This window comes from Oryctolagus cuniculus, chromosome 5, assembly GCF_051225735.1.
Source record: "Oryctolagus cuniculus isolate XC-2025 breed Fujian yellow rabbit chromosome 5, ASM5122573v1, whole genome shotgun sequence".
Lineage (NCBI taxonomy): Eukaryota > Metazoa > Chordata > Mammalia > Lagomorpha > Leporidae > Oryctolagus > Oryctolagus cuniculus.
In genome coordinates this window covers 155898093-155924595 of record NC_142871.1, presented here as the reverse complement: position 1 = coordinate 155924595, position 26503 = coordinate 155898093, and the positions used below count along the sequence as shown (strand labels likewise).

The 26503-nt window shown below is 48.2% G+C and overlaps 1 long non-coding RNA gene across 1 annotated transcript; it reads right to left on the bottom strand.

Moving 5' to 3' along the window:
• Positions 1-25220, bottom strand: LOC149126813 (uncharacterized). The gene is made up of 3 exons (XR_016234792.1): positions 24805-25220; positions 5217-5375; positions 1-3438 (listed from the first exon to the last, which is right to left on the bottom strand). It is a non-coding gene; the product is annotated as an uncharacterized LOC149126813 (long non-coding RNA).
• Positions 25221-26503: the final 1283 nt, after the last annotated feature.

Sequence of the window (26503 nt, the reverse complement as noted above, 5' to 3'; positions counted from 1 at the left end):
GCAACCGGGGCTAGAACCCGGTGCCCATATGGGATGCTGGCGCCACAGGCAGAGGGTTAACCAAGTGAGCCACGGCGCCGGCCCCTGGTTTAGCTTTTATTTAAAACTTTTTAATGTTTATTTATTTTCATTTATTTGAAACGCAAATAAAGACACACAGAAACAGATATCTGCTGGTTCATCCCCCATATGCCTACAATAGCCACTCTTGGATCAAGCCAAAGTCAGGAGCCCAAAATTCAATCTGGGTTTCCACATGGGTAGCAGAGACCCAAGTACTGAAGCAGCACCATTACCTTGCGGGTACACGTTAGCAGGAAGCCGGGTTGGATGCAGAGTCCAGACAAAATCCCCAGCACCACAACAGGGGATGCAGGCAGGCCAAGTGTTGTCTTAGCCACTGCATCATATGTCCACCCCAAAGGACAGTGATTTTATAATCTCAAAGTAATGATATTTAATATTAAGTCAATAAGAACAATGATATCTTGCTCAAAATGAAAACTTAACTGAGAGTTACAGAAAGCAGTGGCAGGCTTCTAGCAACTTATTTCTGTATTGATTAGTTACAAAATATTCAGAAAATTTTAATTGACAGGGATTTGTTTGTAAAAAGATACTCAGAGAGGCATTTGGTCTAGCAATTATGATATCGGTTAGGACACTCACATCCTACATCAGAGTGCCTGGGTTTGATTCTCCTCTCTAGCTCCTGACTCCAGTTTCTGGCTGATGCAGACAATGATGGCTCAGTAATGAGGGTCCTGGCAACCACATGGGAGAGACCTGGGTTGAGTTCTGACTCCACCTTCAGCTCCAGTCAGCTGTTGCAGGCATTTGGGAAGTGAACCCACCCCTGTGTGTGTGTGTGTTTCTCTGCCTCTCAGATATTTTAAAAAGTAGAAATAGACACTATTTGCACTTACTTTCCAGCTCATGTTGCAATCAAGATATTCCTCAGTTTGGGGCTGGCATTGTGGTGAACAGCTTGCAGTGCCAGCATCCCATATGACTGCTGGTTCAAGTCCCAACTGCTTCTACTTACAATCCAGCTCCTTGCTAATGCGCCTGGGAAAGCAGCAGATGGCCCAAGTACTTGGACCCCTGCCACCCACATGGGGACCCAGATGGACTTCTAGGCCTCAGCCATTGTGTCTATTCAGGGAGTGAAATAGCAGATGGAAGATCTCTCTGTCTCTCTGAACTCTGCCTTTCAAATGAGTTATTTTTTTTAAGATGTATGTATTTATTTTTGAAAGACAGTTACACAGAGAAGGAGAGGCAGAGAGAGAGAGAGAAAAGTCTTTCATCTGCTGGTTCACTTCCCAATTGGCCACAACGCCCAGAGCTGGGCCCATCCCAAGCCAGGAGCCAGGAGATTTTGCCAGGTCTCCCACTTGGGCCCCTGCGCCCAAGGACTTGGGCCATCTTCTACTGTTTTCCCAGGCCATAGCAGAGAGCGGGATTGGAAGTGGAGCAGCCAGGACTCGAACTGGCGCCCATATAGGATGCCGGCACTGATGGTGGTGGCTTTACCCGCTACGCTACAGCACCAGCCCCTAAATAAGTTATCTTTTAAGAACAAAAAAAGAGATATTTCCCAATTAAAGAGAGGATGAATAAGAAGTTGAATTATGTGGCCAACACAAGATGAATTAATCAGATAGCAGATAATATATTGGCATCTCTAATTTTTTTTTATTTTGGTACATATTTTAAGTAGTTTAGATTGTTTTTAAATGACATGTTATAAAACATTTATAGAACCCCTGAAGTGCCTCCCCAGAATATAATGTCAGTAAATCATTGCTAGAATCTGGGTAATGATATTTTCCATAAGTACCTCTCTCCAAATATGTGACTTATTTAGCTGTCCTAACATCCAGTCCTTTGATTTGTTGTTATATAGTCCATTTCCTCTGGGCTCTGTTGGGTAACAGAATTCTCGCTAAAGAGTCAATGACTGATCGCCTAAGTTGACTTCCTACTTACATAAGTATATTCATGAAGGCCTTTGAATTTTTAAAGGAAGTTACTGGAACAATTTCAGACAGTAAGGCATGTCATTTGAAAAGAGATTTTTGTCCTGTTGTGACAGTAGATGATGCCACTAGTAACTATAAAAATAATACAAATAACTGGAGCTGGCACAGAGGGTTAAGCTGCCTCCTGGGACACCAGCATCCCACATGAGCACCACTTGGAGTTCCAGCTGCTCCAATTCAAAGACAGCTCTTCCTAATGTGCCTGGAAAAAAACAGTGGAAGATGGGACAAGTACCTGGGTCCCTGATACCTACATGGGAGACTCAGATGAAGTTCCTGGCTCCTGGCTTTAGCCTGGCCCAGTCCAGATCATTGCAGCCATTTAAGGAATGAACCAACAGGTGGAAGATCTCTCTCTCTCTTTCAAATAAATAAAAACATCTTTAAAAAGAAATAACACTACATGGGACCAGCATTGTGGCATAGCAGGTAAAGCCACCACCTACAATGCCAGCATCCTGTATGGGTCTCAGTTTGAGCCCCAGCTGCTCCACTTCTGATCCAGCTCCTTGATAATGTGCCTGGGAAAGCAGTGGAAGATGGTCCAGGTCCAATGGCTCCTGGCTTCAGTCTGGTCCAGCCTCTACCATTGCAGCCATTTGGGGAGTAAATCAGCAGATGGAAGATCTCTCTCTCTCTCTCTCTCTCTCTCTAATTCTGTCTTCCAAATAAATATTTTTTAAAAACCTCTTTATTACATATTTTTTCCCAAAGAATCATGGCATTTCAGATGGGACATGGGCAGACAATGGTTACCAGTGCACAACAGCTTTCAGACTCCCTTCTTCGATGGCCTCCCAAATTCAGGAAGCCACTACAGAACCCAAAAATGGAAGCTGTGAACAGGGAAGGTGCAGAGTGAGGGAACCGAAATGAGACTGGTAGAGCAGTCGACCTGAAGATCCACAATCTCAGAAAGGATCTGTGGGTGTCACTGTTAAGTCCAGGCTGCCTGTGATGCTGGTAACCAAATTTGGGAGTCAGGTCCTGTTGAGGTGGATTCATTCTGAGATGAGAAGTGTGGTGGAGCCAACAGGTGTGCAGTCACCACACAGACCCCGGGAGTCGGGTGAAAGCAGACCAGAGGCAAGCAGCCCGCAGACTCGTTTATTTCAGTTGGCACAACGGCTTATATAGCCAAGACAGCCAATCTGGTCAAGGGGCAGTTTATGCCCTAACCAATCACAGCCTGTTGCCACGCAGGCTCCGTTTGCCAGGTGGTTTCCAAAACCATCCAATCACAGCCTATTGCCAGGCAGGCTCCATTGCCAGGTGGGTTTCAAAGCCATTCCTGAGTAACTGAGGTTTGCTTGCCAGTGGCCATCTTGGCATGGCCTTCTCATTCCACCACAAGGTTCCAACAGGTCTCTGGGTTTAAAGGAGCTCCATTCATCTGGAAGGCAGACAGAAAGAGCACATAAAAATGAACTGTAGGGGCCGGCGCTATGGCGTAGCTGGTAAAGCTGCAGTGCGGGTGCCAGTTCAAGTCCCGGCTGCTGCACTTCTGATCCAGCTCCCTGCTAACGTGCCTGGGAAAGCAGCAGAAAATGGCCCAAGTGCTTGGGCCCCCGCACCCATATGGGAGACCTGGAAGAAGCTCTAGGCTCCTGGCTTCCTATTGTCCCAGCTCTAGCCATTGCAGCTCTTTGGGGAGTGAACTAGCAGATGCAAGACCTCTCTCTCTCTGCCTCTGCCTCTGCCTCTCTGCCACTCTGCCTTTCAAATAAATAAATCTTTTAAGGGAAAAAAAAGAAGTACAGCTTTTCTACACTACAAGGTATTTGTGTCACGGTGGTTACTTTTTTTTTTTTTTTTTTTTTTTTTGGACAGGCAGAGTGGACAGTGAGAAAGAGACAGAGAGAAAGGTCTTCCTTTGCCGTTGGTTCACCCTCCAATGGCCGCCACGGCCGGCACACTGCAGCCAGCACACCATGCTGATCCGAAGCCAGGAGCCAGGTGCTTCTCCTGGTCTCCCATGTGGGTGCAGGGCCCACGCACTTGGTCCATCCTCCACTGCACTCCTGGGCCATAGCAGAGAGCTGGACTGGAAGAGGGGCAACCGGGACAGAATCCAGCACCCTGACCGGAACTAGAACCCGGTGTGCCGGCACCGCAGGCAGAGGATTAGCCTATTGAGCCATGGCACCGGCCCATGGTGGCTACATGTTTTAAGAGCAGAGAGTCCCAGGGCCGGCGCCATGGCTCACTTGGTTAATCTTCCACCTACAGTGCCAGCATCCCATATGAGCACTGGGTTCTAGTGTCCGTTGCTCCTCTTCCAGTCCAGCTCTCTGCTGTGGCCCAGGAAGGCAGTGGAGGATGGCCCAAGTCCTTGGGCCCCTGTACCCTCATGGGAGACCAGGAGGAAGCACCTGGCTCCTGGCTTCGGATCGGTGTAGCTCCAGCCGTGGCGGCCATTTGGGGAGTGAACCAATGGAAGGAAAACCTTTCTCTCTGTCTCTCTCTCTCACTGTCTGTAACTCTACCTGTCAAATAAATAAACAATCTTTAAAAAAAAAAAAAAAAAGAGCAGAGAGTCCCCCCACCCGGGAGCCAAGAGGACATCTCTCAAAACTGGAAGGGAGGGCCAGTGCTGTGGCATAGTGGATTCAGCTGCCTCCTTCGATGCTGGCATTCCATGTGGGTGCCAGTTCAAGATCTGGCTGCTCCACTTCTGATCCAGCTCCCTGCTAATGTGCCTTGGAAAGGAGCAGGAGTGTTTGAGTCCTTGCACCCACGTGGGAGACCTGGAAGAAGCTCCAGGCTCCTGGCTTCAGCCTGGTACAGTTCCTGCTATTGCAGCCATCTGGGAAGTGAACCAGCAGATGGAAAATCTCTGTCTCTCCCTGTCATTCTGCCTTTCAAATAAATAAATAAATCTAAAAAAAAAAAAAAGTGATCTGTGTGCTAGCAACATAGCACACAGATTTTTTTTTCAAAAAAGATTTTTTTTTGAAGCCTGCCTTTTTATAAAACTTGATAACAAATCGTGTTTCATGCTGTACAGCCAGCAAGAGGGCAGAGTTATCAGCAATGCACACCCTTGACACACCTACAGCACTGTGCCTGCTCTGTGTAGGATTCTCCATTTTCCACACCATTTTCCACAGGGTTCTTCCAATCCCTGCCAGCATTAGCCATCTCCTTTTTCCCTTTGGGCAGCTTCTCTACCTTGCTTGCTGGGGACTTTGTAGGCGTGGATTCTGGCTGTAGCAGAGTAGGGATAGCAGACAACCTTGTGCATCTTCCCCGTGGTGCATTCTTCACCTTGGCTTTGTCTCCATTAGCATCCCCTTCGGCACTTGTCTGGCCATGGTGGCTGGGCGGCAGCTGGAAGTAGGCATTGGGCATGTGGATGTAGCGAGCAGCTTTGTTCAGCCTTTTCCTTTTTACATGGCTGGAACCCCATCTAAGTCTCCCTCATGAGTGGCAGGGACCCACCTACTTGGGCCACCACCTGCTGCCTCCCAGAGTGTGCACCACTAGAATTGGGAGTGGAGTAGAAACCCGGGATCTCTGATATGGAATGCAGGCATCCCAAGCGGGTCTCACCTCCTGCTCCAAACGCCCACCCCACCAAGAATGCTTTCCGAAGAGTGTGGTGAGCTCCAGGACGTGCTACCCCCTAATGTGGCACCTCAACCTTTGAGAACTCGACAGCAGGAACTGGAAGGTCCCTCTGACGCCCTCCCTCCCGGCCATTCTCCTCTGAAGCAGGTCATGAAACACTCATTTGAGAGAGGCTTCCAGGAATGAGAGAAAAGGAACATCTTTATCTCTGAAGTCGTGGGGACCCAGACAAGACTCTGAACCCACAGCCTTGCTGAGGCCCCCAGCACATTCCATCAGAGCACACCCTTCTTCACCCAGTCCCATTTCTCCGCGACTATCCAGTTTGTCAACCCCAAGCTTCCAAGTATACACGTTTCGCTGTTTCTTTGGTCCTCATTCACAAAGCCTCTTGTGTCACATCAAGTTTATATTAAATAAATTTGTAATGCCTTTCTCTTGCTAACCTTTTGTTATAGGAGCCTCGGCCATGAACCTAGTGACTAGTGAGGGAAAGAAATCTTTCCTCCCTGATGAGTACATCCTATGAGAAAGATGTGGCAAACACAAGGTCTGGAGAGGAAGGTGCCTCTCTCCATGCCATAAAGAAGGACCAGGCCAGCATTGTGATGCTGTGGTTTAACCACCGCCTGTGATGCCTGCATCCCATATGAGCACCAGTTTGAGTCACGGCTGCTCCACTTCCAATCCAGTTCCCTGTTGATATGCCTGGGAAAGCAGCAGAAGATGGGCCAAGCCCTTGGGCGCCTATACCTTTTTGTAAGACCTAGATGGAGTTCCAGGCTCCTGACTCTGGCCTGGCCCAGCCCTGGCTATTGAGTCATCTGGGGAGTAAACCAGCAGATCACCATCTCTCAAGATCCTGCTCACTCTCTCTCTCTCTCTATAACTCTGCCTCTCAAATAAATATGTAAACCTTAAAAAAAAAAAAAAGGCAACTGGGACTGGAATTGTGGAGCAGCAGGTTAACCACTTGCTTATGATGTCGGCATCCCACACCAGAGAGCCAGATCAAGCCCCAGTTGATCCAACTGAGATCCAGGTCTCTGCTAATGTGCCTGAGAAAGCAGTGGAAGATGGCCCAAGCACTCGGGTCCCTGCTACCCACATAGGAGACCCAGATGGAGTTCCTGGCTTCTGGTTTCAGCCTGGACCAGCCCCAGCTCTTGCAGCCTTTGGGGAAGTGAACCAGCAAATGAAAGATCTCTTTCTCTCCTTCTCTCTCCATCACTCTAAATGTCAAATAAATAAATAAATCTTTAAAAGCAGTAACAACAGCCAACTGCAATGCAAAAGGAAATCCACAGAATACAGACGCGTGCTCTCGGGGGAGAGCGCTGAAGAAACAGTGAATGTGCTAAGGACAGAACAAGTGGAGAGGGGAAGGTCTGCCCAGAGCCAGGCCAGCTGGCAAGGACAAGATGATTAGGGCTCACCCAGGCATGACTCTGGCCACTGTCACACCATCATTACAGCGACACACTCAATCAGGGCAGCTCAAGTACCAGCCTGCCCTTCTCTTAGCCTGAGAGCTCCCTCCAAGTCGTCCAACAATTTTCTCTCCAATTTCCTGAAAACCAAGCAACATTCTAATGACTAGTTTTTGCTTTCCAGCTTTGGGCGTAATGAGAGAGGGGAGATTTTCCTCCCTTTGCAGCTGGAATGAGACTTCCTCATAGTGACAGTACTATATTTACCAGGAAAAAATCTGTGCATGAGCCGCACGGGCCGAGGAGTGATTTGCCAAGCAACAAGCAACAGGGCTGATCTATCTGCCTGCCTCCTAAGGAGCTCGGGTCATCACACTGGAGTCTGTAAATCGGACTGAATTTGGTATAAATTTATTTGCTCTGCATGGTTAAAAAAAATTAAAAAATGAAGTGGGGGTGGTGTAGGCAGAGAAAGGAAGGGAACAGTCAAAGAGGTTGGGCACTGGGTAGGGTTGGAAGGACTTTGGAGAGAACTGGAATTTGAGGATTGTAGGTTGTGTGCTGTGCAGCACATGGTGTAAGTCCCCTGCACTCTCTCTCTCTACTGCTCTTTGGGAAAACCTAAGGAAGCCACGCACCCCGATTGGCCCAGGGCCCACGTGAACCAGAGCTTTGGGGACTGTGGATGTCTGGGCTTCACCAGAAGAGGAGATGCCAGGGTAGTCATCCTGTGTTGAGCCCCACCAAGCAACACCTTGGCTTTCTGAGACGTAAATCCCTCTGTTGGGAGTCAGCCTTCCGCAGATCATCCCACTGGAGCTGCCATAAAACAGACGCCCACTGGGGAACAGGCAGGGAATCTCAACAGCTTTGTCATCATCAGTACATCACTCGTCACTGCCTGAAGCCCCAGCCACCGGAAGGCTCATCCATGGGTGTGCGCACCCGGGACTCCTCAGTCAGCACCTTGGTTCATGCGGTTCCAAGGCTGTTCCCCAACGCTGTTGTTCTCATAGAACTTCTCCACCTTGTTCAGACCATGCAACTCCTTTCTAACCAGCACTAAAGGATGTGCTCAACAATCCTCTAGTTGCCCAAAGGAGCACCAATGGAATGGCATCCACCAAGGTAAACACACAGGAAGTCCCTGGAAATCACCTCAACTGCAGGAGCCTGCTCACTTGTTTTCAAAAGAACAGGAGAGAGACGAGCTGGAAAACTGCCCCCTGTACATGCTCATTTCCTGCCCCATCTACGCTACTAATTCCTTTAAGGGATTAAAATAAAATGGCACGAAGGAGGAGAAATAGGCCAAGGGAAGACTACGGACATTGGATACCTCAGCAGATTTAAGCATCTGGCTTTTCATGTCCCTTTGGAGAGGGACAACCACACCAACCCCGGGCCAGCAGAAACACAGCAGCTGTGAAGAGAGAACCGACTTCAAGGAAATGCAACAGGAAAGAGCAAAGGGAAATATAAATCAAAAACTCCCCAGTAAGGATCAGATACTGCCTTCCCGAGCATGCACACATCCTCTGCCCAAAGGCCTGAGAGCGCGCCTGAAACACAAGTCGCGGTAATGGAAGCCAGGTGTTCTAACTTCCTACCCTAACGGCTGGCAAGCCGGTCAATGCAGAGCAATCATCATAACAACAACAACATCTGAAGTGCATCTGTGTTTAAACACACAACAAGCTCAGTTCTCTTTCTTCTCCAAATAGGTGTCTGTTCTGCATTTGTATTGTGATAGCATCCAGGAGACTGGGGACCAAGCTCCTTTTTAGAAACGGCTCTTCCAGCTTGGAGAGTAACACTGGTGTTTTGTTTTCCTGCTTTAAAGAAAACACTGGCAACAGGAGATGTTGCTTCGGGGAGGTAACTGGAAGCCTTAAATTGTGGAAGAAATGGATGCTCAGAGGTAACCCCAGGCAAACATAAAAACTGGAAACTTAGGAAGCACCAGAAGTACTCTCCCAACAATAGCTCCTCTCACATTGCCGGTTTCCATTAAAACAAGGGCCAGGCGACGGTCCCCAGGAACCCTCACAGCATTCTGCAGAAGGTCTCAGAATCAAATAAAATTCCATTCCCTTTTCAGAGCAGCTCTCCAAGCAGCCTTCCCCTCCCTCCCTTGCAAGTACGATGAAAGTAAAATGTTTCAATCACACAGAATAATATCATTACAGTCGAGACACGAGACACGGACACAATCCCACCTCCTAATGAGGCACCATCACATGGCACCAGTAGGAACGGTCATTGTCCAACAATTAACAGGAACACACAGGCCATCCACCCTAAGAGCACGCCCAGGCATCACTGTTCTGGTGAACAAACACGCAAGGATGCAGAAGCCTCACCTCTCCTACCACGCAGCAGCCACTGAGCCCAGAAACCTTTGGCTTCCTAACCACTTCCTCCACAGAGGCCCAGACACAGTTGCCCTTGCTAAGAACAACCAGAAACCTAGCTCTAAGTCCCCCCAGAAACATGGTCGGCAGGATTCTCCTCCACTACAGGGAGGAAATGAATATTGGGCCAGATCTGTCTTAATCTGCCTCCTTACCACTTCATCCCAACCTGACATTTTCATCAACTTGAGATATTTAAGTAAATTTCACTATATCAGTGACGAGAAGCTTCTAAGAGCTTGGTGGCTCCTTAGAGCAGACACGCCCAGGAGTGCCTCATTTTTCAGTAGTTTGCTTTTTACTTGCATTTCTTCCTCCTTCTTAATCCCAGCCCCAAACAAAGATTCGGGGTTGGGGGATTTTTCTTCCTAACTTCTTCACTGGCCAGTTTGTCAGCTCCAGCCATTGTGGCCACTTAGGGAGTGAACCAGCTAATGGATGACCTCACACTCTCTGCCTCTCCCTCTGTCTGTAATTCTGCCTTGGAAATAAATGAATCAAAGTTAAAAGAGAGAGAAAGAATTGTGAGAAGGCACCTCCCCAGAATTCCTCTTCCTCCAGCACTGCTCACCACGCCCACACTCACTCCCACCCTCTGCCGTGAGAGCCTTACCAGAGCCAAGCAGATGCAGTGCCATGCCCTTGAACCTCCAGAACTGTGAGCTCAATAAATCTCTTTTCTTTATAAGTCACCCAGCATCAAACTAAGACAAACTAAGACAATTCGGTGCAAACTTCATACCACCCTCTGACACTTCTAACTTGAGGTACCCTGCTTAGCACAGTTTGGGGGGTTTAGTCTGACCATGAAGGAAATTCCAGAAAATCATGCCACTTCCTCTGAGGCATGTGTATGCACACCCAGACTGTCAAAGTTAGGGGGAAATGGAGATATCTCATTTTCAAGATAATAAACCTGAAGCCTAGATTGGCAAAGAGTCTCATTCCTCAAACAAGAACACTCCCTGCTTAAAGTTGCTCCTTTATAAACCCTCAGATGAGTAGGTGATATTTAAATACTGAATGATAGGGCTAGACAGATGAGCATTGATTGCAAGGCTGCTCCCTGACAGGCCCGGCCATCAATCATAACACTGATGTCTCGGGAGAGTCATCATTTAGAAAAGAACTTGGGCATTGAATGTCTGGGATGTAAAACCAGACCAGCCCTGCATCGCAGCTGCCCTCGCCCAGCTGCCAAGGCCGGTTTCTCAAGACGGAGCCAGCCACAGTCCCCTGCACGTTGGCTGGGCTCTCCCCTGGAACTTTTGTTTGAACAGGGCTGGGGTGAGGAGCAACTATATGTACTTTTTTATTTTTAGAAGATTTACTTGAAAGGCAGGGTGACAGAGAGAGAGAGAGAGAGAGAGAGAGCGAGAATCATTCTTCCATCTGCTGGTTCACTCCCCAAATGGCCACAACATCCAGGGCTGGGCCAGGTCTAAGCCAGGAGCCATAAACTCCCTCGGGGTCTCCCATGTGGCTGCAGGGGCCCAAGCACTTGGGCCATCCTCCACTGTTTTCCCTGGCACATTAGCAGGGTGGGAAGCAGAGCAGCCTGGACTCTAATCTGCACTCAGATAACCCACTGGCGAGGCAACACCAGACCCAGGTATTTGCATTTTAAACCAGCTCAGGTCAATGCTCATGTGAATGCAGAAGCTGCAGATTGTAAGGGAGTTGGTTTCACACCTGGAGAACGGTCTGCTAAGGCAAAGAGGGCTCCCTTACACATTTAACTTAGAGAAATTTTCATAAAACTAGCAATTGCCTTCATAGCCTCATCTATGGTTTTGTAGGCCAAATTGTCTTCCCCCAACAAAATTCATAGGTTGAAGCCTTAAGTCCCAGTAGCTCAGAAGCTGCTGTATTTAGACATAGGGTCTTTCAGAAGGTAATTAAGTCAAAATGAGGTCAGTAGGCTGGTGTTCTGATAAGAGGAGGAAACTAGCACACAGCAGGCACCCAGGGAGGACCACACGAGGACACGGGGAGAACGCAGCCCCGCGGAAGCCGGGGGAGGGGTCTCAGAGGAAGCCACTGCTGACTCCTTGACCTTGGACTTGCAGCCTCCAGAACTGTGAAGAAATGTATGGAACCAGCACCCCAGGGACAGGCACACACCTGGGCGTTCCCACTTGCTCAGCACCCCTCCCCACCCACACCCACCTAGCCTAATTTAATCATCAAGAGATGATTAATCCACCAAAACAAGGAGATCGTTAACTCTACAGTCAGGGCTTCTCTGCTATACCAATGTGAGTTGGCTTCTATTTAAGCTCTAAAATATACATATTTGTACCATTTCTAATTAGGAAAAAGTTCAACTGATAAGAAAATGACACACAAAATAAGTCGAAGACAAAGAGTGAAAGTGTATTAGTTTGTCGTAACTATAATGAAGCACCAGAGATAGGCTCCTTGTGGACTAAAGAGGGAGGTAGTTAGCTCACAGTTCTGGAGGTTCCAAGTCCAAATGGCATAGCGTAGCCTTTGGCTTCTTCAGTGAGGAGCTCATGGTGTATGACGGATGGCAGAGCACTTGTGAGGAAGAATTACATGGTGGCCAAGGAAGCAGAGAGGATGAGCCCAAATCCAGGCTGTGCAACAGTTCTGTGACATGTACCTTCCAAGGGCACGCCTCCAGTGACCTGAGGAACTTCCAACAGGCCTGACCTCACAGGCATCATAGTTAGATCATTCCTGCCTCTTAGCACCATTCACTTAGGACTTCTGGGTTAAAAGTCTTGCAGGAGGGGTCAGCACAGCAGGTGAAGCCACCACTTGCAATGCTGGCACCCCACATCAGAGTGCTGGTTCAAGTCCCAGCTACTCCACTTTCAAACAAGCTGTCAGCTAATGAACCTGAGACAGACAAAGGATGATGGCCCAAGTGCTTGGGTGCCTGCCACCCATGTAGGACACCTGGATAGAGTTCCCGGTGCCTGGCTTCAGCCTGGCCCAGACCTGCTGTTGGAGCCATTTGAGGAGCGAATCAGCGGATAGAAGTCATCTCTCTCCCTCTCTCTCTCTCATGCTCTTTCAAATAAATTAATAAAAACAACAAACAAAAAGCTGTCCTGCATGAGGAGAGCCAGTGCTGAGGCACGGCAGGTCAAGCCACAGAAACAGCAGCATCCTATACGGGAGTACTGGTTTGAGTCCCAGCTGTTCTCCTTCTGGTCCAGCTCCCTGCTAATTCACTTGGGAAAGCAGCAGAACATGGCCCAGTCCTTGGTCCCCTGTCACTCATGTGGGAGACCCAGATGGAGTTCCTGGCTCCTGGCTTCAGCCTGACCCATCCCTGGGCATCACAGCCATTTAAAGAGTGAAACAGCAGATGGAAGATATATCTCTGTCTCCCTCTCCCTTCAAATAAATTTTAAAATCTTTCCCCCAAAAAATAGTCCTACATGAAGGTCGGGCATTACGGTGCAGTGGACTAAGCCTCTGCCTGCGATGTTGACATCCCATATGCATGACAAGATCTAGCTGCTCCACTTCTAATCCAGCTCCCTGCCAATGTACCCGGGAAGGCAGCAGAAGATGGCCAAGTGGTTGGGCCTCCACGACCCACATGGGAGACCCAGATAGTGTTCCTGACTCCTTGCTTCAGCCAGGCTCGGCCCTGGCTATTGCAGTCATTTTGGGAATGAACCAGAGAATGGAAGCTCGCTCCCTCTCTCTCTCTCTCTCTTTCTCTGTGTGTGTGTGTGTGTGCATGTGTGTGTGTGTTCTTCTCTCTGTTGCTCTGCATTTCATATAAATGAATAAATCTTTTTCAACAAGTAATATCTAGTTGGGCTAAGGACCTATCATGTGGGTTACTGAGAGAAAGGTGATAACCGACCTTCTATGAACACACATCAACCTAAGGCCATGGAAGATAGTCTAGAAACATGCTGAATTTATGGCGAAAGCAAGCCAAGCTAAATCCTCCAAGACCTGGCCAATCTCTGTCTTTGGTGGGGGCTCTCAGAATGGTCCCCTGCTTCCCATGGAACATAGTATCGCCAAACAACTGAACCCCAGCATCAGGCTCCTGCCTATTCTTTCTGCTACCTCCCTCTTGGCAGCCCTCCCTCCCAGAAGGAGCAGTCATGAATATGCCCACTATGACTGGGCCCCTCAGTAGAGGAGCAAAACCCAGGCTACCTTCCACTGTGCAAGACATCCAGTACATTATTTCTTAAAGAGAGGAAGAAGGAGAAGCAGAAGTAAGAGACAAGAATAAAGAGTGTAAGAGCATGCGGAAAAGTCCCCAAAGCAAACTTGACTGCTATCTTTAGAAAAGCCTGCCTGCAAGGTTTGCCCTTGGCTGGCATCTGTAAAGCTGGAGTTCTGAGGACGCCCATCATTCTCTGGCAAGAGGGGTTCGCTAAGTCAACACTGCTTACACAACACAGGTTATCCTTTCCTCTGGAAGTCTGGAGTTTTGGGACGTACCAAAAAAACTACAACCAGTCCCCAGTACTGGGTGCTGAGTCTCCACTGAGTTCCCTGGTGGACACTGTCACTAGCGCGTCATCACAGTTGGTTGCTGGGGATGTCGCACATCCTACATGAATCCACTGGGAGAGGACTTGGGAAGATGGCACCTGGTCTCCCCCAAGTCACTCCATGTAGGGGTTCATCCTTGCTGACTTTGCTTTACGTCTCTTTTCTGTGATTTATCACAGCCATGAATGTGACTATAACCAACTCCTCTGTGTCGCTCCCCGTCTTCGTGGAGGAACGACACAGGACCCTGCGCTGTTCTTTCGTCTGCTCGGCCCTCCCCGGGTTTGCTGCTGGTTCTTCCCGGATTGGCTGCCGTCCCTTCCACCTCCGTGGAAGGGCGGTTCCCCCTGCCACATTCCCCACTTCCGCAGGGGAGTGGCACACCGCCGGCCGGCTCTCTCAGGGGCTGCACAGGTGTTCCTTCAGATAGATGTTCCCCTTAGATGTTCCTGGTGCATGTTGTCTCTCTCCTCCTTTATAGTCCTCTTCCACCAATCCCAACTCTGCTACCCACACGCCGAGTACGCTGCTCTCCTCCAAACAGGAGCAGGTCCTACAGTTTATTGGTTGAACTGGAGGCAGCTGTGTAGAAGCTGTTTCTCCCTTCTCAGCGCCATATTGTGGGAGAGCAGATGCATAGAATAAGTCTTAATTCCAGTAACTTAGTCTAGTCCGAGTTGCTCCCCACACTCTGTGCCGCCTACAGAATCACTGAACCTGGAGATCACGGAGGTCATTGAGATGGAGAAGAAAAACATTATTACCACAAAAGGGAAGCCAAATGATGGCCTAGTCTTTAATAAAAACATGTGTGTTTTTAAAATACTATTCTTGGGGCCAGCATTGTGTTGCTGCAAGTTAAGCCAAAGCCTGTAACACCGGCATTCTATATCAGAGCAGCAGAGTCCTGGCTGCTCCACTTCCAATCTGGCTCCCTGCTAATGCACCTGGGAAAGCAGCGGAAGATGAACCAAGTACTTAGGCCCCTCACACCTACATAGGAAACCAGGATAGAGTTCCTGGCTCCTAGCTTCAGCCTGGCCCAGCCCCAACCATTGTAGTCATTTGAGTGAACCAGCAGATAGAAGATCTCTTTCTCTCTTTCTCTCTTTCTCTCTTTCTCTCTCTCTCTCTTTCTCTCTTTCTCTCTCTCTCTCTCTCTCTCTCTCTCCCTCCCTCTCTGTAATTCTGCCTTTAAAATAAATAAATACATCTTTAAATAAAATACCAATCTATAAATCAATTCACAAACAGATGGTAAATGCAAAATAATTTTGTTATTCTCATGACAAATGTGATATTTATAAACTGAAGGAGCTAATCCTCAGTGCCTGATAAGCAGTGTGATCCAGCAAGGAGCCCAGAGGGCGTCTGGTCCATGGTTTCCGAAGCAGTTTTAGCTATGGGGGGCTTTGCTAAAACGAAACCTCTTATGAAAGCCAGGAAACTGAAGTTTTGCTCTGATGAAAGGCCTGCTGAGCTTCCTCCTTTGAGGTCCCCAAGGAACTCCTCCGAACCCCAGAACTTAGAAGGGGACAGATTGAAACACACTGATCTGATTTAACCCTTTTCTTACAGATGAGAGAACCCAGGCTCAGACCACAATGGAAACTTGCAAATGCAATCAACCTTTACCAAAGAATTTTTTTAAAACCCAAACAAGCAAATAATTTAGAACTTCTCTTTTGATTCATTTGTTTGTTTTCATTTTATTTGAAAGGCAGACAGACAGAGAAATCTTCCATTTGCTGGTTCACTCCCCAAATGGCTGCAATGGCCAGGGCTGGGGCAGACCAAAGCCAGGAGCCAGGACGTTTAATGGGGTCCTCCACATGAGTGTCAGAAGCCCAGGTACTTGGGCCATCTTCAGCTGCCTTCCCAGGCACATTAACAGAGAGCTGGATGGGAAGTGGAGCAGCTGGGAACAAAACTGGCACTCATATGGGATACTGGTGCCCCAGGCAGAAGTTTAACCCATTGTACCACAATGCCAGCCCTCAGGCGGTGTCCTATTCACTATACCAAACCTCTTCTTTTCAGCTTTCGGACTAGCCTTGTCTGTGGCCCTGGGCCCCACCCTGCGTTTTCCACTTCTCCTTTAGCACCTCAAAGAACCTGTGGCCACACAGAGTCAAAACCTGGTGACTGTCATGCCCAAGCCAGGGAGCCCAACCCACAAAAAGCTACAACTAGCAGAAGAGAGGGGCTAGGGAAGAGCCCAGTGGGCAACCAGCTCTGACTCGTGGAACCCAAACACCTCAGCCCTAACCAGCCCGTGACTACAAACCAATGTCATACTTCCTCCTTAGGCCTGAATCATCCCAGCGCGGACCTCAACACGCAAGACAGCAGGAGAGTGAGCCTTGCACGGGGTTCCCTTTCCCACATCTCTTTGGGAATCCCCAGGGAAAGCCCACATGTCCCACAGACCTGTCCTGCTCATGACACTGGCCACTCAAACACCATGTGGCCCTACACATCAGCTCTGCCTTCGTCCTGTTCCAAGACTTTTTCTGCAGGCAGCTGCTCTTCCCTTGACTGTACTCAAAGCATGGGCCTTTCTCTAAATCCCCCTCAGTGGCAGCTGACACCAGGCTGTACAATCTGAGATGCCCTGAAAAGCTGGGACATGACCAACAGTAACTGCCGCCTCAAGAACTTGAGACACAGGCTTCACAGGGCCTGTTCAAGACCAAGGCCCTGGGCGAGGGGCTTTCAGGGAAGCTCCATCTCAGACTTGTTTTTAGGGGTCAATTCTCTTTCCCCTTGTATGTCCACACCCCAACCTCCAACACAACACAGAGGAAAGATTTTTAGCAGAAAAAAGAAAACAAAAGCATCTATGGCAATTTCTTTTCACTTACAAAGAGGACAAACTTTTAGATCCTTAGCTCTTCATGCCTCAAACTTCTCCATTTCTGAGAGGATCCTTACTTCACTGTTGTTTAGACAAAGGCCCTTAAAATTATTTCCTGGAAAAGTAGTAACAAGGCAGCACTGTGGCGTAGTGGGTTCAAGCCCCAGCCCACAGCACCAGCATCCCATATAGGCCCTGGCTGCTCCACATCCAACCCAGCTCCCTGCTAACGCACCTGGGAAAGCAGCAGAAGATGGCCCAAGTCCTTGGGCCCCTGCACACACATGGGAGGCACAGAGGAAGCTCCTGGTTTCTGGCTTCAGATAGGCTCACACCCAGACATTGCAGCCATCTGGGGAGTGAGCCAGCTAATGGAAGACCTCTCTCTCTCTGTGTCTCCATCTCTTTCTGTAACTCCTTCAAACAGATAAAATAAATCTTTAAAAAAAAAAAAAAAAAAAAGCAACGATGTCCTCAAAGTGCAGTAAATCCCCCACACCAGAGAAATAGAAACCAAATATATCAGCAACATCAAAAAAGCTAGTTAAACCATTGAAAATAGCACGGTCTTCCGACGTCCAGTCCTTGGTGCTCCAGGAAAGCAGCTGAGCCAACAAGGATAGGACAGGATGCCCAACATCACTAATCATTAGGAGAAAAAAACACAGAAGCAAGTATCAGTCATTAGTAAGGGAGTGAAGAAATGAGAACCTTTATGCATGCTGATGGGAATCTCAGATGGTGCAGCTGGGGCCGGCACTGTGGCATAGCGGGTAAAGCTGCCACCTCCTATGCCAGCATCCCGTATAGCTCTCTGCTGTGGCTGGGAAAGCAGTAGAAGATGGCCCAATGTGGGAGACCCAGAAGCTCCTGGCTTTGGATTGGTGTAGCTCCAGCCGTTGCGGCCTATTGGGGAGTGAACCAGCGGATGGAAGACCTCTCTCTCTCTCTGCCTCTCCTTCTCTCTCTGTGTAACTCTGATTTTTTCAAATAAATAAATGAATAAACTTAAAAAAAAAAATAAAGTTCCTGTACTAAGGAAACTCTCCAAGAGCAAAGAGAAATAAAGCCTAGGGGTCTCAGTTAAGGACACACAGAGAAGTAATGAGTCCAAGAAACCATTTAGCTCTTCGCCATCCAATAGAACTTTCATTAAGAAAGGAGATGTTCTCTGCATTCTCCAATTCAGGGACCACTCACCCCTGCGGCTACTCAGTACTCAAGATATGGCCAATGTGACTGATGGGGTGAAATTTTTGCTTCTCATTAGTTCATTGCCATGTAAACAGCGAAGTGTACCTGGTGACTCATCCTGGACGGCACACGTCAAAGCAGCCACAGGTGCCGCAACCCTGGTTGGCTCAGCAGCAGTGGTGGTAGCCACCCCTCTGGGAACAGACCCCTGCGGCCCCCAGGGCTCCACTCTGCCTCACCGTCTCTGCTCATGCCTCCTGTGTCCTAGCCAACTGTGTCCCAGCCTTCACTCACTTAGAATTTTTCTCTCTTCTGTTCATTGTTCTCCTCAGAAGAACCTCTTCTTTGAATACCCTCTATAGCACACCTAAGGACCTAGTGTCAAAGGACAAAATGACAATTAAAGACCTAAATTGGTTTCATTTTAAATTCTAGAATTTGGCAACACTTCATTCCATAAAACAGAGTAAGTTCCAGTGAGCGGAACAGAGGAGGCTGGTTTTATACAAAAAGGGCTGAAGAAAGCAGAAACAAACAAAAAAGTAGGTTGTCATTTCACGGTTATTTTCCTTATAAAGCAGAGACAGGAAGACAGAACAATGGGAAAAGTAACTCATTGGTTAACATCAGGCTGCCTTTTCTGTTAAGAATTAAGGCGAAAGGAACTTGACTATCACGTCCATTGGAACTGACCTGCTGGAGAAAATCAGCTGTTACTTTTCTCTTGACTTCTTGGAAAATCAGGTGGCAGCTTAGTTTCAGCTTGCAGATGTGAAACTAACAGGAGAGACTCCATATTGATTTTTATCCTGTTCTGTTGGGGCCCATTGCAGGTGCCTAGTTCAAAACAACGGCCTCCTGTGAATTTTATTTAACACTAAACACGTATCACCTCTAAAAGCATTGTTTGATCTCTGAACTGTCCTACTAGAAATGTTCTTCTATGGCCCAAGTGCCAGGGCCCCTAACACCTATGTGGCAGACCAGGATGGAGTTCCAGACTCCTGGCTTCTGGCTTCAGCCTGGTCCAGTCCCAGCCTTTGTAGCCATTTGGCCATTTGGGGAGTGAACCAGAGGATGGAAGGCCCCCACCCCCCACCGTGTGTGTGTGTGTGTGTGTGTGTGTGTGTGTGACTCTGCTTTTCAAATAAAATCTTTAAAGAAAAAAAAATACTCTTCTAACTAGTGACTCAAGTCTGGACCAACCCTAGCTGTCCCAGCCATTTGGGGAGTGAACCACTGGATGGAAGACTCCTCTCTCTCTACCTCTGTCTGTCTGTCTCTCTCTCTTTCAAATAAATAAATAAATATTTTTTTTAATAAAAAGAACAAGCCAGAGGGGCCAGCATTGTGATGTAGCAGGTTAAGCCACTGCCTGTGACACCAGCATCCTATATGGGTGCAGGTTCATGTTCTGGCTGCTCCACTTCTGATCCAGCTCCCTGCTAATGGCCTGGGAAAGTAGCAGAAGGTGGCCCAGGTACTTGGGCCCCTGCCACCCACACATTGGAGATCCAGATAAGGCTCCTGCCTCCTGATTTCAGCCTGGCCAAGTCCTGACTGTTGCAGCCATTTGGGAGTGAACCAGCAAATGGAAAATCGGTCTCTCTAACTCTTTCAAATAAATAACAAGTCTTTAACAAAAGATAAAGATTTTTTGAAATTAAAAAAAGAAAGGGAGAAGAAAACCAGAGAAGTCTAAGGCCTGCCAAGTCCCTAACTGGATTTTTAGACCAAGAGGACAGACGAATGGCCCACAGGTCATGACCAGAACAAGAACCACGTCCCCGGCATGGCTTTCCTCTCCCCTCTAGCTCACCTGTGGTCCCAAAGTATGTTGACAGGACAGGCCCGTGCCCCCTGGGTGGTGCTGCGGCCTGGACCCCTCAAGTCAACAAGAGGGCAAGCTTCCAACACAGCCGCCGTCCCTGCAGGGCTCCGTGCACATGGCACACAGCCGCACCCGCACGAGGAAGCCCTGAAAGGCTGTGCAGGCTATTTTTAAACTCCCAGATATCACCCCGAACATTGAAATGGCAGCACCTAAGTGCCCCAGTGCTATGGCCCGAGTCAGCATGCCATCTAAATGCTAAAGATAATCATCTTGCTTCTAATAGCAGCCCCTTGAAAAGGAGCCCGGTTCAATGCAGTGTTGCATTAAATGGAACGGCTTTTGAATAGGCTGCGCTCTGTTTCTTTATGAAGAAAATCTCTCTGTGAGTCATCGTCTCCCTGCGGTGACACGTTCCTGTATTCAACTGGATGCTTCACTGGTTTTTTTGTGTAAGCTGAAGCTGAAAATATTTTACTAAATATAAATATCTCTATATGGTTAGAGGTGATTCGCTGCCTATCTTCTCCCTTTTATCCTTTCCCTATTTCTTGTTGAGTTCTTACATGCATGTCTCCCTCTCCTCCCCCCACACTCCCTCTCTTTCTCTCTCTAATACCTTGTCTGGTTTTCAGTATGTGTAGGACACCTAGGGACACCACTGGATTGATTCTCTTAATGGTTTAGGCATCCCGGTCTGAATCTCAAGTAACAATGACCACCACTGACCAGGCAGCCACTGAGTGCCAGACACACAGTGTGGAACATGCTTTTATGGACCTGATATCATCCCATCCAAAATCAGGATGTGTCAGTAGAACGGAAGTTGTGGCCAAATCAGTCAAATCAATCAAATAATGAGGCAAAGCCAAGAGATGTAGAGAGAAGTCAGATCTTTTTTTAATATTTGCAAGAGGTATACAGTCCTAGGAGATAACATTTTATGAAAATATAAGTTTACCTTCAGTTCAAAGGCCCTTTAGAATTAGATGGAGCTGGCGCCAAGGCTCACTAGGCTAATCTTCTGCCTGCAGCACCGGCACCCCGGGTTCTAGTCCCAGTTGGGGCGCCCGATTCTGTCCCGGTTGCTCTTCTTCCAGGCCAGCTCTCTGCTGTGGCCCAGGAAGGCAGTGGAGGATGGCCCAGGTCCTTGGGCCCTGCACCCCATGGGAGACCAGGAGGAAGCACCTGGCTCCTGGCTTCGGATCGGCGCAGCATGCCGGCCGTGGCGGCCATTTTAGGGGTAAACCAACAGAAGGAAGACCTTTCTCTCTGTCTCTCTCTCTCTCTCTCACTGTCTAACTCTGCCTGTCAAAAAAAAAAAAAAAAAAAGAAAAAGAATTGATGGAAACTTCTTCCATTACCGTGGGAGCCAAAGAAATACAAAGTCCACTTAAGTGATCACTGGCAGACATGTCAGGCTTTTTCAGGTGGATCATGGGAGTCGCCCATGTAGGAACAAAGGCCACCGGATTGAGCCTCAGGTTAGCCACAGACCGCACACAGCGTTCCGTGTATGCCATTAGCGTCGCCAAGAAAGTTCTCGGTGTTCCCCCATGAACTCATGCGTCTTTATGAATCAAGAGGCTGAGAGTGTTTCCTCTAACCTGCCTGAAGTGCCTAGCTGTTCGCTTAGTTGGTCGACACTTTGCAACCCCAGGAAAATCTAGAATTTAGTACAGAAATCACTACTATTTTTGTTCTCAGCTGATGTATTCAATATTTTAAAATTTTGCAAGGTTTAAGATAATATGGGCAATTAGAGTAACAGTTCAGCTTTGTAATTCCAATTTAGAATCTGTAGCTGAACAATTGATTTAGGCTTATGATTTTTAAGTCAAAACCTTACTAAAGTGCTAGTCCACTACTGGGACATTTAAGAGTACTTAAGGCCTACCATACTTCCACATGTATTAGACCTATAAAAATTACTTCAGTGTTTAAAATGTTTGTTAGTCTGATCATTAAAGCACTTCAAAAATGAAATGGAATACGTTGAATTTACAAATGGAGTTTAAAATACATAAAGGAGTTCAGTTAATGAAAGTTATGAATTGGAACAAACATAATTCAAAGACCCCTTTAAAATGATTGTTAAACACGCTAGAATAATAGGATTCTTAAGTTGTCCCTTAAAACGTAAAGAACGATCAAGATTTCTGAATGCACAACTTCAGTAAATAAAATGTTAATCCATAAAACTAAAACAGCAGAATTGTCTTTCCTAGGTTAAAAAAAAAAGCCACTGGGAGTATCTGCATTAGTTATTTTGTTACTATAACAAAATACCTGAGGCAGCCTAACTCCACAAGGAGGGCCACACAGTTCACAGTTCTAGAGATGGAGGTGCCAGCAGCAGCTCAGCTTTGGGACTTTATGGTGGACGGCCTTGCAATGGCAGGAGCCCACCCAGGAGGAAGACACCACATCATAAAACAGGGATCCAGAGATCTGGGGGCCAGGCTGGGGCTTCAGAGCAAGTTGCTCTCTGGAAGACACAGTGCTCCCTTGCGAGAGCACACCCCCAATGGACTAAAGATCTCCCACAATTTAGGCCCCACCCTCGAAAGTTCCACATCACTCCCATGACCACCCTGAGAAGCAAGGCTCCAACAAGCAGAACTGCAGGAGACAGCCCACAGCAGTATCCAAGAACTCGAGTGTTTCGGGCCGACACCTCCACTAGGTCCTGAGGACCCCCCAGATGCCACACCAGCAGCACGAGGAGACTCCTAACACCCCAGCAACCCCGCCTGTGCCAAGACCCTCTCACACCAACCATCTGAGGGCTCTGGGGCCAGCGGTCTGGGAGTGAGTCTTCCACCTGGAAATCTGCCAGAGGCTGAGGGTTCCCAATGCGTCTCCTAGAAGCAGAATTCCTTCCCCAAGGCCAAAACATTCCCTAAAGTCTGGGAACTCCTAAGGCACCCAGAGACCGGGAAGGCTGCAGATGTGGCTGGATTTACTTCCTTGCCTGGCATATGATACAAGTTTGATAAATGGGTGTTAATTGAACGTGTGCAATAGCTCAAAACTCCTTGGCCAATGCCCCATAAATGTTAAATACAGTATAGAAACCCGCCTCCCGGAACAGATACTGACAAAGCGCACACTGGAACAGCCACACACCTTCGCGTGGATCTGTGTAAGGGTTAACAGCTGCCTCTTTGAAACTCAGGGTAGCAGCTGCGGATGACATCAGATTTTCTGCCACATTGGCTTAAATCAACACAATGAATCCATCAAGGGGAAGGCCAAGTGCCATTTGGGGCCTAAAAAGAAGGACTAGGCGGAGTGTCCAAACAAATGAGATAGAGAGGTTTCCCTGCTGTAGGAGATGAGCTCAGAATGTGACCATTTCAAGTGTGTTCGCAAAACAGTCAGTGCCTTTCTCTCTAGGAAAAAAAAAAACTGACAGAGCAGACACCAACAGGCACAGACGACTACATCTCGGCCCAAGGTGAGGGTGAGACAGAATGTTAGCCGGCTGCTTCATCAGTAAGCAACAACTGACAACTGATTGTTGAATTAATTGCTACAACAAATGCACATGTGTTCCTGGCCCTCTTTGGTACCTTAGATCTTCTCATCAGGTGAAAAGAAGTGTCGCATCACACACGGCTGCAATCTTCACTTTCCTGGCAGAACACGCGTTCTGGGAGACTCAGTAATCTTCCCAAAGACACCAAAACCCATGAGACAACTACAGTCTTCAGAATTGCATCATGGACAGTTCACTCGGGCAGGGAGCGAGGGACGAGTGTTCGGCACAGTGGTTAAAACACAGCTTGGAATGTCCACATCCCGTTTCAGAGGGCCTGGGTTCGAGTCCCAGCTCTGCTCCCGATTCCAGCCTCCTACCAATGCACACCCTGGGAGGCAGCGAGTGATGGCTCTAGTGCTTGAGTTCCTGCTGCCTAAGTGGGAGACCCAGATTGAGTTCAGAGTTCCTCATTCCAGCATGACATTTGGGGAATTAACCAGCTGATGGGAGACCAATCTCTCCCTCTCCTTCTCCCTCTCCCTCTCCCTCTTTCAAATAGATAAAAAAAAAATTAAGAATAATTTGTCCGTTCTTAAAAAAAAAAAAAAAGCACAGCCAACAAATGACTCCTTTTGCCCACCTGCTGTCCATGAACGTCTGCTTGCCCATCTAATCTAGTGTGTGACTACATCTCCACTGATTATCTCAGCAGCCCCATGGCCAAAACCCTCAAGAATATGCAATCTACGGTGATACCTTCCAGAAAGTCTTGGGACAGGCATTTTCTTAGTTCTGGGCTCATCCTACTCAATTAATTCCCCACAGCCAACGATTTCACCCTCCGTAATAACTCAGAAGAGACCAAGAAAATGATGCAACTCCACCTCCTTCCCTATCAACCATCTGCACAGCTTTCACCTGCTGCAGTCAGCAGCCACTCCCCAGACTCCAGAAAGTGTCAACAGCCCCAGGGGGGTCCCAAAGGCAGGAGGTGAAGCAATGGAGACAGGGTGCCTGGGCACTGGAAAAAAAAAAAGGCATATTCCTCTTGCAAGGAGGGGAAAAAAGGTACCCAGGTGATAAACCTAACTTCAATCACTTGCCTTAAAACAACCCCAAAACGTAAAGTTATCACATTTTCTTAATAGAGAAACAGGCAGAAGATCCAGTCTGCAAATAACAAGGACTTTATCCTCTAAGCCCAGGGCTTTCATGAAGCGCTCCCACCTCACCCAGCCTTTCCTCTATGCTATGGAGCAAGCAGGCTTCCATCATAACGTTCCAGTCTTTCCCCCCAGAGCCTCGCCTGGGCCAGAACAACTCCATCAGACCCTCAGAGGGATCTGCATGTTGAACATGTGTCCTCCAATCCTTTGTTACACAATAAAGCCTGAAAACTAACGATAGGGAAGGCAGATGACTGCAGGGCAAGGGTCAGAGTCCCCCCAAGAGAGGAATGAAGACACCAATTGCTCTTACCTGCAGGGGTACACCCTCAGGTGCTCCTGGGGAAGACTGCGGGGAGCTTCTGTACAATTTCTACTCCTGCAGCCTGAGGTGAGCTGAGAGCCTGGTTTCCCAGCAAGCTCTCCGGTGCTACCTGCACTGTTGCCAATGCTTTAGTACAGCTGGAGGGCAGGTGGATTCACTTAAAATCCCAACAGCCAGTTAGAGAGGGTACTGGAGGAAACGCTTTAAAAGTCCCTGTTACCATAGCAAAGTGTTTCCAACACCAAACTCCAGTTTGAACACAAACAGTCCCCCAGCAGGGTGAAGTCTGGTGTGACTTACACAGATTGCTATCTCCCAGGCTGAAATCAGTCCTACCCAGCAGGTAGAGGCAAGGGATCCGCCCTGAAGGCCTTGGAGGGAGATAGGGCAGCCTGGACATTTTTAAGTTCCCAACACAGAAAAGCCAGCAAGTGTGGGGGCTTCTGGGAAGAAGGCAGTCAAAGCTAAAATGGCCCAGACGCAATGCTACAAACCTTAACTGAGCATTGTCCTTCCTGTGTGTCAAGCACCGGGCTTGGGGCTGGCCGACGTGTGACTAAGACATAGGACTTTCCTTGCAGCAATGTCTGAAATCACTGTAGAACACCAAGCCCCAAACACACCAACATGCGTAAGAGTGAGCTTATGGTGCAGCAGTTAAGATACTGCTTGGGATGCCCACTTCCCATATCAAAGTACCTGGGTGTTAGCTCCAGCTGTGCTTCCCATTTCAAATTCCCATTAATGTGCACCTAGGGAGGCAGCAGGTACCTGGGTCCCTGCCACCCATGGGGAAGACCTGAATGGAGTTTCTGGCTCCCAACTTTAACCTGGCCCAGCCCCAGCTGTTGCAGGCTGGGGAGTGGACCAGCAGATAGGAATTCACTCTCTCTTTCTCTTTCCCTGTTTCTATCTCTCCACCTTTCAAATAAAGCAAATAAATAAACAAATGCATAAGAACCTCGATTCCTTGATTCTCACTTCACTCCCATTGTCTAAGTCTTCAAACACGTGAAATCATTGCCTACCAGCTAACATTAGAGGATCTTCAGACTTCGTTGTAATCACCATAGTTCAGCAAGTGCTACACCTCCTTCATAAAACTTCCCAACATGCAATGCTCTGTTGAATGATGGCTACACAAGAGTATAAACAATTCGTTTAGGCCATTTAGATTAAACCTCAGATTATGAGTGGACATTGTGACGCAGCAGGTTAAGCCACTTCTTGGGACTCCCACACCTCCTATTAGACTGCCTGGGACCCAGTGCTGCCTCTGCTTGCAATCCAGGTCCTGCTAAAACACCCTGGGAGTGGCTCCAGGCTTCAGCCCTGCCTAGCCTTGGCTGTTTGGGGCTTCTGGGGAGTAAACCAGCATAATGGAAGTTCTCTCTCTCTCTCTCTCTCTCTCCCTTTTTCTCTCTCTCCCTCCCTCTCTCATTGTCTGCTCTTTAAATAAATGAATATTGGGCTGGCACTGTGGCGCAGCGGGTTAAAGCCCTGGCCTGAAGCGCCAGCATCCCAGATGGGCGCTGGTTCTAGTCCCTGCTACTCCTCTTCTGATCCAGCTCTCTGCTATGGCCTGGAAAAGCAAAAGATGGCCCAAGTCCTTGGGCCCCTGAACCTACGTGGGAGACCCAGAAGAAGCTCCTGGCTCCTGGCTTCAGATCAGCGCAGCTCTGGCCAT